Consider the following 13,063-nt stretch of genomic DNA (forward strand, 5'->3'; position numbering starts at 1 on the left):
TCGATCCTCACCAGGTGGATAGACGATATCACTATTGGCTTTCGAAAAGATTTATGAGCCCATCTGTGTTTTTCTCATACGGTGATAGGATCTTTCCATGGGAACAGGAAGACGTCAGAACACTCACTAAATTATCGATACTTCTGATGATGGCATTCAATTTGGATGGAGCCCGAAAAAAACGGCACGATTCAATTACCGATTAAATAATACGTCACATTAACTACGATTCGCCGCATAAGAATTACTTAGAAAATTTTTCGAACTGTTTTTAGACCCATCTAATTGTCAGGAATGATCGATCGATCACTCTTGCTGATTGTAATGTCAGAAGATTGAGAGTGCAATATGGTTTGGGAAAAGTGAGAGAGAGAAAACGTGGAAACGATCAGAAAATCATACCGAAATTACATTTATTTGACGGAAGATGCGGCAATACGCACCCCCTAAGGAAAGGTACATATCTTAAGTATAAATACTGTCTCAGAAAGTATGGATGCACTTTTATTTCGCTGTAAATAATTCACAAGTGTTAGATATTCAAATTTTATTCGATATACTGATAATATTAGACTACAACAACAGAATAATATTCTCAACATTTGCTACTTAGCCATTGTTGACTAGCTGGCGCACCTTCTTGCGAACGTTCCTCATTAAATTCCGTACAGACATCTTGGCGACAAGTTTTGACACTTTTTCCAATCTTTTTCGAACTGTTGAATGGTTTCGACTGCCGAGACATGTTTCCTAAGATGTGCCTTCGTTAATGCCCAAAATTCCTCAATTGGTCGAAGTTGTGAACAATTTGGTGGATTCATGTCTTTTGTGACGAAAGTGACATTTTTGGTAGTATACCGTTGATTTTGAGTAGTGGCAAGAAGCAAGATCTAGCCAGAAGACAACAGGATCCTTGTGGCTTCGAATCATGGGTAGAAGTCGTTTTTGTCAACATTCCTTGATGTATATTTCGCTGTTCATTGAAGCAGTGTTGATGAAGGGTTTCGAAATCTTACCGCAGCCACAAATTGCTTGCCATAGCTTTCTTACCAAATTTTTCGACTTCAATCGATGTCTCGGACTGTTTTAACACTTGACCTTCTCGCACCGTATAATATTGTGGTCCCGGCAAGGATTTGTAATCGAGTTTCACGTAGGTTTCGTCGTCCATGATTATGCAGTTCAAATTTCCAGCAAGAATCGTATTGTACAGCTTTCGAACCCTCATCTTGATTGATGCTTCTTGTTTCGGACTTCGTTTTGGTTGTGTCTGCTTCTTATAGGTTCGAAAATTCAAACGTTTTTTAGCACAAAGAACATTTGACTTTGAAGTTCCCACTTTTTGGTCACATCCCGAACTGAAACCTCCTTCTTTTGCTCGAACACCTTCAGTATACGTTTATCCAACTAAGGGTTAGCAGGACCTTTTTTTCGACCCGTGTGTGTATGTATGTGTGTTGTCAACTAAGAGGTCGAGATCTCAGCGATGGCTGAACCGATTTTAATCAAACTAGTCGCAAATGAAAGGTCTCCCCGTCACCCAGAATGCTATTGAATGGTTTTGAGATGTTTATTATTTGAGTTATACGAAGTTTTATGTCAAAATTTTCGAAGTTGAAGATGATGGCCGAATTTTTTAGTTGAAATCAATTCCATAATTATATTGATTTAAACTACTTACAGCAATAAATGCTGGAAGAACATAACAGCCATATACCATTCGAATCAGTTCGTCAGGATCAGCAAATGCGTGTGTGACAAATAATTTCACTCAATTTTTTCGGAGATGACTCATCCGTTTTCTACAAACTCAGATTCATATGAAAAGTCGTAACAGATCGGCTGAAAAGTTCGTATCGTTTCTATGAGAGGGCGCCACTAGAATTAAATCCATACCATTTTCAGTTAGTACCAACCTTCAAAAGATACGTGTATAAATTTGACAGCTGTCTGATTATTAGTTTGTAAAATATTGCATTTTGAGTGAAGCTACTTTTGTTATTGTGAAAAAAAATGGAAAAAAAGGAATTTCGTGTGTTGATGAAACACTACTTTTTGATGAAAAAAAGTGCCGCCGATACCAAAAAATGGCTTCATGAGTGTTATCCAGACTCTGCACCGGGCGAAGCAACAATTCGTAAGTGGTTTGCAAAATTTCGTACTGGTCATATGAGCACCGAAGACGATGAACGCAGTGGACGTCCAAAAGAGGCTGTTACCGATGAAAACGTGAAAAAAATCCACAAAATGATTTTCAATGACCGTAAAGTGAAGTTGATCGAGATAGCTGACACCCTAAAGATATCAAAGGAACGTGTTGAACATATTATTCACGAATATTTGGATATGAGAAAGCTTTGTGCAAAATGGGTGCCGCGTGAGCTCACAATCGATCAAAAACAACAACGAATTGATGATTCTGAGCAGTGTTTGGAGCTGTTATATCGAAATAAAACCGATTTTTTTCGTAGATATATAACAATGGACGAAACATGGCTCCATCACTTCACTCCGGAGTCCAATCGACAGTCAGCTGAGTGGACTGCACGCGATGAACCGAAACCGAAGAGTGGAAAGACTCAACAATCGGCCGGTAAGGTTATGGCGTCTGTATTTTGGGATTCGCATGGTATAATTTTCATCGACTACCTTGAAAAGGGAAAAACCATCAACAGTGACTATTATATAGCGTTATTAGAGTGTTTGAAGGACGAAATTTAAAAAAAACGGCCTCATTTGAAGAAGAAAATAGTTTTGTTTCATCAAGACAATGCACCGTGTCACAAGTCGATGAAAACCATGCTGAAATTGAACGAATTGGGCTTCAAATTGCTCCCTCATCCACCGTATTCTCCAGATTTGTCTCCCAGTGACTTTTTCCTGTTCTCAGATCTCAAGAGAATGCTCGCCGGTAAAAAAATTTAGAAGTAATGAAGAGGTAATCGCTGAAACTGAGGCCTATTTTGAGGCAAAGGACAAATCGTACTACAAAAATGGTATCGAAAAGTTGGAAGATCGCTATAATCGCTGTATCGCCTCTGATGGCAATTATGTTGAATAATAAAAACGAATTTTGGCAAAAAAATGTGTGTTTCTATTAAACGATACGAACTTTTCAGCCGAACAGTTATACTCCCAAACAAGATTCCTGAATTATGTTTGGTTCCGACATCTGGTTCCGGAACTACAGGATGATATGTGAAACGAAATTAAAACTGTGTAACTCATTTTTCTCGTAGATGGCTGAACCGATCTAAGATTCAAATAAAATCTAAGAATCATCTAAGATTCAAATGAAAAGTTTTAAGATTCCATTAAACATCTTGCTTTTCAGTCAGATCCAACTTCCGGTTTAGGAGATACAGAGTGATTAGTATAAAAATGTCCATTTCACATAAATTAATCAGGTTTATCGGGCTGATTTGAATAGTCGACAACCAAACAAACTTATTTCAGTTTTAAACGTATTCACTTTTCCGAAAGGCACCCAAAAATTTAACTCGCACTACAATTTTTCAAAGATGTCTACACTGTTTTTCAAACAGTTTGAATCAAATATAAACTATACAGCCTCTCAGGTGAATTTAACTGATTTCGGTTAAACCGACCTTCGAATTCCGGTTCCAGTATCGAATAGTTTTCCAAAGCTCAATCGTTTTCTTAAAAGAAACCCAAATCAAATTTCAAAAACGAAAATTCAAATTAAAGAATTTCTGGTTCTATACAAAATTAATGAATTTTATCAGATTCTGGAATCACAGGGTGATGAATTTCTAATATATAGATATATAGAAGATGACAATCCTGAAAAGCTTTGAAGTTGGACTCAAAACTATTGCAATTTATTCGTCATATGGCCATACGAATCGGTTTGGGTTATGCTGGTTCCTGAACCGTAAACTCTAAAGTGGAATCTACTTCGACATATCATGGAATGTTCAATCGAATGTCACACTTTTAGATTCAAATTCTATCCGATTTGCAGTTTCGACATTACAGAGTAATGAGTGATTAAAATCTCAAATTGCCACTTAAAACGACCTTCATTGAAATAATGTCATGAGAACTAAAACACTGAAGAATATGCATGCAAAAAAACATATGCGGATTGATAAAAAATGGTATCATCTCACTGCTAGGTGGATTTAGCACATTTTTGAAATTAGGTTTGGCCTTTTTGCCTTTCTCATGTAGAAAGGCTATACAATCACTGCAAAAACCGACTTTTGAACCGAGGCCCGGAGGGCCGAATGTCATATACCATTCGACTTAGCTCGACGAACTGAGCAAATGTCTGTGTATGTATGTGTGTATGTGTGTGTGTGTGACAAATAGCATCACTCACTTTTCTCGGAGATGGCTTACCCAATTTTCACAAACTTAAATTCAAATGAAAGGTCTCATAGCCCCATACAAAGTTCCTGAATTTCATTTGGATCCGACTTCCGGTTCCGAAGCTACAGGGTGATATGTACCAAAAATGTGAAAATAATGCAATAAAAATGTAGAAATAATGTCACTCACTTTTCTCGGAGATTAGTAAGCCGATTTTCACAATCTTAGATTTAAATGAAAGGTCTTACGGTCCTATACGAAGTTCCTGAATATCATTTAGATCCAAATTCTGATTCCGGAAATATAGAGTGATATGCATAAAAAAATGTGAAAAGAATACATCAAAAATGTGATAATAATGTCACTCACATTACTCTGAGATGGTTGAACCGATTTTACAAGGTTAGATTCAAATGAAAGGTCTCGTGGTCCCATACCAAGTTCCAGAATTTCATTTTGATCCTACTTCTGGTTCCAGAATTACATGATGTGCCAAAACTGTGAAAATAATTTCATTCAATTTTCGTGGAGATAGCTTACCCGATTTTCACATACTGAGGTTGAAGGGCCCTAAGGTCCAATACAAAATTCATGAAGTTTTTAGCCTTTTCATAAAGAAAAGCTATATGCAGTTACCATGAAAATCGACCTATGACCCTAGGCCTGTAGGGACAAATGGCATATACCAATCGAATCAATTTGTTGCATGTGTGGGTTACATATATTGTCATTTTTGTTGCTTTAAGATTGCCAACCTAATTTTCACAAACTCAGATTCAAATAAATGATGTTATGGCCCCATACCAAGTTCAAAGTTCCTGAATTTGTATGGATTCATATGATTATCTTATGATGCTGATCAAGACGAAAAGTTGACAAGGTCTCATCAATCATAAACAATTTCTCTTTGTCTTATGAACCCGATCAAGCTTTCAATTCCGAAATTATAGCGGATATGTGTAGAAATGATAATATAAAGAGCGTGTGTCTATACAAGACGATGTAAAAATAAACGAAATCTCATGAATGAACCATGTAATTCTTCCTTTGTTCAGACATTGTATTTTGATAACCGAAATATTTATTTCGGGAATATGAATAATATGAGAAAGGCATCATTACACCACTAGGTGGATTAAAACAGGTTTTAGAGAAAACGATTGTGCTTTGAGAAACGATTGGATACTGGAATCGGAATTCGAAAATCGGCGTAGCCGAAGTCAGTTAAATTCACCTGATGAGCTGTATAGTTTACATTTGATTAAAAATATTTGAAAATCAGTGTAGACATCTTTGAGAAATCATAGAGTGAATTAAATTTTTAGATACCTTCCGAATCAAAAACTGAAATAAGTTTATTTAATTATTGACTATAAAAATCTGAAAAACCCGATTAACCCGATTAATTTATGTGAAATGGACACTCTATCCCCTAAACTGAAAATTGGATTTGACTAAAAAGCAAGACGTTTTATAGGATCTTAAGACCTTTCATTTGAATTTTAGATGGTTCTTAGATTTTATTTGAATCTCAGATCGGTTCAGCCATCTACGAAATCAATTAGTTACACTATTTTAATTTCGTTTCGAATATCATCCTGTAGTTCCGAAACCAGAAGTGTGATTCAAATGAAATTCATAAACCTTATATGGGAGCATAAGAATGGTCACATGAGTCTAAGTTTGTAGAAATCAGTTATGCCATCTCCGAGAAAATTTATTTAAATTATTTTTCACACACAAATTTGCTTCTCTCGACGAACTTTTCCGAATGATATAAGGGTGTGAGAAGTTGTGTTCTTCCAGCAATTATTGTTGCAAGCAGTATAAATCAATACAATAATTGAATATTGTTTTGAATTTGAAAATACTGCCATCTTTCTAATACATATGTCATATTCGAACGATTATGTTGCCAAAAACGAACCGTGCTAAAATCGAAACGTCATGAAAAAGGGTGCTGTGCATTGTCTTTTAGGTACCAATAAACAATTGCATAAAACAGTACTGAAAATCGTGTTTCACTTTGCTCCGCAGCATCGCTTTATCATCAAGTAGAGATGGTCGGGTCTCAGGTATTTTACCCGAAACCCGACCCGTACCCGCGGTCAGACCCTACTTTTCACGTAGGTTTTAATGGACTGCCATTTTAAAGCTGTTTAATGCACAATCCAGTGAAATTATTTGATTCATATATAAAATGTAGTGTAGTACTCATATCACATTCAGATACCCGAAAACTGTTATTTTAAATATTGGTTGGAGATTTTCAAAATTTTCATATAAATCATTAGGATTCTAACCATAAAAACATGAACATTTATTTCAGAAAATCTAGAGAAGTTCTTCTTATTCTTCACTTCTGGGTTGTGTCACCTCACTTGAAATGACACCGATTAATGGCACAGCAAGTTGGGCTATATTGCCAGTTAATTCTCGTTTCTTTTCACTGGACTACAAGTGAAAATCTCGATGCGTGACAACGTGGAGTCGCAAAAGTACGGGTGAAAATTTGTTCTCACAAAATACTCAAATTTTCACCGTGTTCACTCGTTGAGGGTTCCATCGGAGGTGGCACAGAAGTTCAATGGCTGTAAAAACCACCAGCTACCATTAACATCGTGGGTGTGGTTTTGTGAGGCTTACAAAACGGGCATATTTGACAGATTGATTTAAATCAAAATCATAATTCATTTTGCTTTGTAGTAAAAAATTGTAGCCAAAAAAAAATTCTCACGAATGTTCAAACTACTTACACTTGAAGGACTCACTGTTAATCATTTTCAAAATTGAATTTTTCACACCGGGAATTCGCGTACTTTATTTGATGTTTGGTCAATTCACGTAAACGAACCGATGATACTCTATTCATTTTAGGGGATGTTCGCATAACACTAATTTTCGTCACGTATAATATTCAATTTGACATTTATAACCATTTTACGTGGTTTTTCAAGTGATTCGAATGTGAATGTTTATTTGTGTGTCAAGCTAATGCGCACGCTAACTTGTGGTTCTAAAGAATTGGACCAAAGTAGCACTGTTTCGTAAAAACCATACCTACCCAAAATTGAATACAACAAGTATTACGACATTTTGGGTAAATATGCTTTTCGAAGAATTTGAGTAGATATTACTCCCTTTTGTTGACATTTGTAAATGAGTAGAAAGTACCAAAGACATTGGAAATCTATTCATGCTTCACAGTGTATTTATATGTTTAAATGTAAACAAACATTTTAATGTATTTTACTTACCAAATAGAGCCTGATACGGCTCGCTATCTAAACCACTTTATTTTTTCCATCCTGAATTTTGGTAAAATTTTTACTACTCATTCGGGTCGGGTACGGGTACAGGTAATATTTAATCGGGTACGGGTCGGGTACGGGTAAATTTTTTTGCTGATCACTCGGGTACGGGTTGGGTTCGGGTATAAGAATTTCTATACCCGACCATCTCTATCATCAAGCGCGTAAAACTCCTACTACTGGAATAACGCGAAAAGTCGCTTTCACAAAAATATCGATATCTCCGTTAAAAATGGACGGATTTTGACAATCTATGGCTTGTTGGACAGCTGTTACCGTGCGGAATCTAAGTACGAAAACATATTCTGTTTTAAAGGTCAATTGTGACAGATACTGTCAAAAAACTGAAATTTTATACATAAAACTTCGCATAACTCTAAAAGCAAACATCCGATCGCTAAACCATTCAATAGCGTTAAGGGTGACGGGGAGACCTTTCATTTGCGACTAGTTTGATCAAAATCGGTCCAGCCATTTCTGAGATCGCGACCTCTTAGTTGACAACACACATACAGACACACACATACACACACAAGGACATTTTCTCAGTTCGTCGAGCTGAATCGATTGGTATATAACACTCGGCCCTCCGGGCCTCGGAAATTTTTTCCAAAGTTTGAGCGAATTCTATACCTATTTCTATATTTACAAAAAAAATAAAAACAAAACAAACAAACAATTTGTAAAAATTTTGCAATGCATTCGATAAAAAACCTTATTCCGCGGAAAAAATACATTAGAAAAACAACCCGAGATCAGTTCATGTCCATACAAGATGTACCGTTAATTGATAAATTAAACCAATTGTTGGAATGTATGTATGAATTTCGTACGCCAGCCAGCAAAACACGCAATTGTGCAGCCTAACTAGAAGTGTAGTTTTTGCTGTCTTTGTAGCACGATGCTCAACTGCCAGCATCTTCCTCGAACCTGTCCGCAGAAGATCTTCTGCTGGGAAGCGCAGAACCTGTGAACTGGTTTTGTAGGAATTCGAGTTTAGATGCCTTCTTCGCACCATTCCAACAACCGTGCCGTGCATTGCAGCCAAGCAATTGATTCTTCACACGCCACAACCTTAGCCTTTGCCTAATGGGACGAAGATATTCCTCGTTCTCCTCCTCCTCCTCTGGATCTCCTGATGCAATAGAGACCATAATAGCTTTCGCCCCAAAACCGGTTCTGTTTGGCTTTGATGTTGGACAAACCGGCCGGGTTTTGCTGCAGTTTGAGCTTGATATTGAAATTCGATGCATTTGCATGCGTGAATTTCGAAACTCACTGCTACTACCGATGGCATTATCACCGATGGATGGTACTGTAGCCGATGATATAAATAGCTTTTGTGAACTTGAACGTACCTTTGGAGCCCTTTGGCCCATACCAATGAGGTCCATCAGCTGAACAGACGTTTGATCGCGCATCACAAAATACATAAAACAAAACATTTTCATGCGTCGTGCGTATCGGAACATTTGAAATATGGCCTTCTCGCATTTGGGGCAAATTTCGATAAGAATAACATTTTTTTCAAATTAGTACTGAAGAAACCTTGACTGAGAACTCGTACAGAATAAATAGATAAGAAGGAAAATGGTCTTTATTAAACAAGCTTACAACATTCTGAACAAACGTCGAGAGGTGGATGTTTTCGAACAGCACTAACCTTACCTCAACATAAAAGCGGTGTAGCCGGTTTTGCAGCCCATCTCTCGTCTTGTGCAGAATTTGTTTTCTTGGATGCGCTCCATGATGACGTATATCAAGCCCGTAATCATACAACTGAACTCCTTCATGGAATTTGTATGTTGCCAAGAGAAGGGGGAAAAAAAGATTGAACGCAGCAAGATAAAACACAACCGCAAAATAAATGACCGTCGTAGAAGTGCAATATACGATTTTATTATTCTCGACCAATCTGACAGCAAATAAAAATGAAAGATTAATAGAACGCACATCATAAGAGAGTTTATTTATAGAAGCAAAATCAAGACATCATCAGTTTTTATCGGATTGCGAAGCGTACATTTATTGTTGTTTAACGATGCAATTTCGAATGACCTGACATCCTGCATCACCCCAGTAGTGTGAAATGGATTTTCACATTTTTCATTCTAGCCACAATCAAAGCTATCAGTCTCTTGCTGAATACTGAGCAAGATTGAGCTATTTCCCACACCTACAACTTAATACAGTTATTTTCACACTTTCTTCAACACTCATTAGCACTTCCTTTTCTTTTACAGTCCCGGAAGATCCCCATTAGCTTTTTTTTTCTTTACCTGATTCATTCATGCTTTGCATGGCTCATAAAATTTATTGCGGTCTACAAATTGGCTTCACGCCAATGCCACGTAATTTAAGAATTAAATTACGACATGCAATCCTTTTTCCGGTGACTATAAAGTGTTTCTAGCTCGGGAATTCCAAAACAAAAGTTTTGAAAGCAATAACCAATGTTTTTTTTCATCTTCTGAGTTCAATTATTGAACTCTATTTCTTTTCAATATGAGATAACTCCAGGAGGAAAAGTATTGCAGTTCTAAACTACTTTCTTCTTGAAAGGATGTCGATTGAAAAATATTCAAAATCGCTAGATCCTGTGAGAACATGTAAGTACATGTAAGCTTCACCTCTTTCGACTCTTAAGTCCTTTTGATATTCATAAAAAGGACTGTACCAGTGGATCCCAAACTTTTTTGGTCGAGTGCTCATTTAGGTTATATTATTCTTTCTACTGCCCACCAAGTAAAAGATATTAAAATATACTACGGTAATCGATTCAGCATTTTTACAGTTAACTTGAGATTCAAATATAAAATAGAGAGGAATAGTACAATAAATAATTTTCTTCTCAATCCTACACGGTAGAAATAAAATATTAATTCAAGATCCTATCCAGTAAACATTTTTATGTGCGGCATTGGATCACCGTGCATAGACAGATCACATATCTTTTCTACCGAGAAGTCTTCTGAGTTGCTTTGAGCTCAAGATAAACCAAACATACTAGACATCAAGAATACAAGGCAGGCAAGACATTATTTTCACATTTTATAGCATTCACTTACATTCGGATCGAATGGGTTTTACGAGGTGTTCCGATAATGACAGCTTTACGCAGATCTTCTGGTTCTTTACAATACTCAACGAAACTGTTGGTACTACATTAATATTCAGAAGTCGACCATAGAATACGCTGCTATTTCAACTACTTCAACATATAGATACATTGTATAACTTGTTTTATAATGTATGTAATGACTTCTTCTAGGTTAAGGCTCAAACTTACAAATGATTTGGAATGGCGCTCTACTTTCTAGAATACAAACGTAACTAACAGTGCTTTTTGCGGACCCCAAAAGTAACGTAAAAAACATATTTTGAAAACTGTCCTAAGCTAACGCCCTACTTCCTAGAATACAAACGCAATCTTACGAAACCAAATGGTCCTTGACAGCACAACAAAAACTTAAACGGTCAGACGGTATCAAATCAACAATATCTATACACCCCTTGAATGCAGTCCTACGTCAGCCTCTTGGTAATGTCTCTGGCATCACATACTCCAAGTGTTTATAACAAATATGTTAGAATTCACTCAAACTAAAGAAAAGTTTTCAGAAGTGTGAAAAACATGTCAGTTGTATTCGTATTCACGTCATCCAACTATGTCTCTGACATTACCCACCCGTCTTTTTTTGGATCAACGAATAGCCAGCAGTCAGTGGGGGGTTAGATCTGGACTATACGGTAAATGAGAAAGCAATTCGAAGTGTAATTCGTCCAGTTTAACCATCATTGCCATCGATCCTGCTCGTTTTACCCCAAATGTACAGCAGTTTTGGGGTTTCCTATAACATTCACTCTGTAACTTCACAAGAAGTCGAGTGCGGTATAGCCTACTTTCATGTAAAAAAATCTGGAGAATCGATTAAAAGAACCCACACTGGCCGCACGAAACTTTTCGGTGGCTATTTTACCCCAATTCCTCCATTTCATGAGATCCTTACTGTAAATCGTCCCTAAATCTTGGTAATACTGCTTGCAAGTTTGTTAAATCTAGCTTATCTTATGTAAAAAAGTCTGGAGACTCGAATGAAAGAACCTACACTGGTCGCACGAAACGTTTTGATGACTATTTTACAGAGATTTAAGGACGATTTACAATAAAATGTCATGAAATGGAGAAATGTGGTTAAATTGTCACCAGAACGTTTCGTGCGGCCAGTGTAGGTTCTTCCATTCGATTCACCAGACTTTTTTACATAATATAAGATAGTTTTCGTATGCTTTCAATGTGGTTCGCTTAAGACTTAAGGGTGATTTAGATGAAAATTTCATATATTGGAAGAATTGGGGTAAAATAGCCAACAAAACGTTTCGTGCGGCCAGTATAAGTTCTGGCATTCGATTCTACAGACTTTTTTACATAAGAAAAGCTAGATTTAGTAAACTTTCAATAAGTTTTACCGAGATTTAAGGACGATTTACAATAAGATATCATGAAATGAAACAAATGGGGTAAAATAGCCTCCAAAACGTTTTGTGCGGCCAATGTACACTCTTCCATTCGATTCTCCAGACATTTTTGCATATAATAATGGTTTTTCAGTAGACCGCACTCAATTTCATTTCAAGTTACAGAACAAATACTACAGAAAACCCTAAAACTGCTGGGCATTTGGGGTAAAACGAGTAGGATGGGCATTCGTGCGGCCATTAAAAACCATTCCATTGAATTTCTTGGATTTTTGCCTTTCTCATATAGAAAGGTTATGCAATCACTTGAAAAACCGACTAGTGAAAATTGGCCCGGAGGGCCAAGTGTCATATACCATTCGACTCAGTTCATCGAGCTGAGCAATGTCTGTGTGTGTGTGTGTGTGTGTGTGTGTGTGTGTGTGTGTGTGTGTGTGTGTGTGTGTGTGTGTGTGTGTGTGTGTGTGTGTATGTGTGTGTGTGTGTGTGTGTGTGTGTGTGTGTGTGTGTGTATGTGTGTGTGTGTGTATGTGTCAAATAATCTCACTAGGTTTTCTCGGAGATGGCTGAACCGATTTTGACAAACTAGGATTCAAATGAAAGGTCTCGTAGTCCCATACGGAATTCCTGAATTTCATCCGGATCCGACTTCCGGTTCCGGAATTATAGGGTAAAGTGTGTTCAATATTGTACACCGTCACTTAAACCGGCGAAACAAAAAACGTGAAAATTTTTCTAAACTGGTCTCAAAACAACACAAACCGATAGTCATTATCAGTAGGCAACTAAACAAACCGATTCAAGCTATCCTGGGTCCCGGTATCCGGTTCCGGAAGTACCGGAAATAGTGGTCATATATACCAAAATGGATCTCACTCACTTTTCTTAGCGATGGTTTGAACGATTTCCACTAACTCAGATTCAAATGAAAGGTCTCC

This window comes from Malaya genurostris, chromosome 3 (genome assembly GCF_030247185.1).
Source record: "Malaya genurostris strain Urasoe2022 chromosome 3, Malgen_1.1, whole genome shotgun sequence".
NCBI lineage: Eukaryota > Metazoa > Arthropoda > Insecta > Diptera > Culicidae > Malaya > Malaya genurostris.